General features: G+C 20.0%; 1 protein-coding gene across 1 annotated transcript in view; it reads right to left on the bottom strand.

Annotated features, from left to right (window-relative positions):
* The window catches only part of LOC117177969 (proliferation-associated protein 2G4), a 45863-nt gene that overhangs the window by 35194 nt on the left and 8357 nt on the right, over window positions 1–2312 (bottom strand). The window lies entirely within an intron of this gene.

The raw sequence follows: 2312 nt of genomic DNA, 5'->3' as shown, positions 1-2312 counted from the left end.
TTTTCTTGGACGAAAATTGCAAGAGTTTTGTTGAAAATTTAACAATCTTGCTAGTATAAATATGGGATCTTTCTTGGAAAAATTCCACTGTTTTTTTTTTAATTTAACTATTTTCTAGAAAATTTACTTTTTGTTTAAGATTTCTATTTTTGTGTTGAAAAGTCAATTGAAATCTTTTTTGATGAAAATTCAAATCTTTTTTTGAAATTTTTTTTTTTTCGTTTAAAAATTTACCTATTCAAGTAGAATTTTCATTTTTTTTTTTTTGACTAAAGTGCAACAGTTTGAAAATTTAAGATAAAATTAACTTATTGTTTACAATTCTTATTTTGGTGTTGAAAAGTAAACTGGAATCTTTTTTAGATAAAAATTTAACTTTTTTTTAAGGTTTCATTATTTAATTAATCTAGTTTAAAAGAAATTTCATCTTTCTTAAACAAAAATGAAAAAAATAACTGAAATCTTTTCTGGATGAAGATTCAACTTTTTTTTAAATTAAAAAATCATCTATTTAAGAGAAATTTCGTATTTCTTGCATAAAAATGCAACTTATTAGTTGAAAATTAAACTATTTAATAGTCATATTTTCTGGTAAAAAATAAACTTTGTTTAAAATTTCTATTTTGGAGTTGAAAAATTAACTGAAATCTGTTCTGGATGAAAATTTAACTATTTAAATTGTATTTTTATTTAAAAATTCATCTGTTTTAAGTGAAATTACATCTTTCTTGGAAAAAATGCAACTGTTTAGTTGAAAATTCTACTGGCTTATTGTAAGTTTGATTATTTCATAAAAAATTTACTTTATGTTTAAAATTTATATTTTGGTGTGGAAAAATTAACTGAAATCTTTTCTGGATGAAAATGCAACGATTAAAAAAAAATTTTTTAATTAAAAATTCATCTATTTTAAGATAAATTTCATAGTTCTTGGATAATGCAACTTTTTAGTTAATAATTAAACTATTTTATTGAATATTCATATTTTCTGATAGAACATTTTACTGGTTTGTTGAAAATTTATTATTTTGTAAAAAATTTACTTTATGTTTAAAATTTTTTTGGTGTTGGAACAATTAACTGAAATCTTGTCTGGATGAAAATTCAAATATTTAAATTTTATTTTGATTTAAAAATTCACCTGCTTCAGTAGAATTATCATTTTTCTTGTACAGAAATGCAACTTTTTGATGGAAAATATAATAATTTAGCAGAAAATTAACTTATTGTTTATAATTCATATTTTGGTCTTGAAAATACAAATATTTTTTTAACATTTTCATTTTTAAATAAAAAATCACCAATTTTAAGAGAAATCTTATCTTTTTTGGTTAAAAATGCAACAATTCGGTAGAGAATTCAACAGTTTTGTTAAATTCATCCTTTTTGGTTAAAAATTTGTCTTTTTGATTCACAAATTCAATTTTGTTCGTAGAAACTTATTTCCAGTTTGAAAATTCATATTTTGATTGTGCAAAGTCAAATCTCTTTTAACAGAAAATTCAACAGTTGTTTTCAAAATTTATCTTTTAGATTTAAAAATTCATCTGTTTTCGTAGAAATATAATTTTTTTCAAATGCAACTTTTTGGTTAAAAATGATTCTTCTTTTGTTTGAAAGATGGGATTAAATCACTGTGTTAATCAATCATTTTTTTTCTAGAAAATGTATATTTTTAGTTGAAAATTCATCTATTTGGTTGACATTTGAACTATTTTGTTAAAAAAAATCATCTTTTTTAATTGATAATTTAACTACTTGGGTAAAAGTTAAACTATATTGTTAACAATTTATTTTTTAAGATTCATCTATTTCAATTGAAAATTCTCCTTTTTAAGTAAAAAAACAATAATTTTCTTGCTTTAAAATTCCATGTTTGTTGGGTGAAAAATGCGTCAGTTTCGTTAAAAATAAATTTTTTACCTTTTTTTTATCTTTTTTGATTGAAATATAAACTATGACACTTTTTTATTTGGAATTTATCTTTTTAGGTTGAAAAGTCAACTAATTTGTTAAAAATGTAATTATGTTTTTGAAAATTCAAGTATTTCGTTCAAAATCCGTTTTTTATAGAAAAAAAACAATTTTTTGTTTAGAATAAGTTAATAAATTTGAATATTTTAAATTTGTATCTAACTAGAACTCTTGAATTTTAAACTTTTAAAATTTAGGTTTAAAAGTCTTTTCAATTTTAAAAACTTGGTATTCAAATGTGCAATTATTTACACGTATAATTTAATTATTATACAAAATCTATTTATAATTTGAAAAATAAAATAAATTTTTCTTTAAAAAAAATCGTAGGTAAGTCA

The sequence above is a fragment of the Belonocnema kinseyi genome, chromosome 8 (genome assembly GCF_010883055.1).
Source record: "Belonocnema kinseyi isolate 2016_QV_RU_SX_M_011 chromosome 8, B_treatae_v1, whole genome shotgun sequence".
In the NCBI taxonomy this organism is placed as follows: domain Eukaryota; kingdom Metazoa; phylum Arthropoda; class Insecta; order Hymenoptera; family Cynipidae; genus Belonocnema; species Belonocnema kinseyi.
The sequence above is the reverse complement of the archived record's forward strand: the minus strand, read 5'-3'. Positions and strand labels throughout refer to the sequence as shown.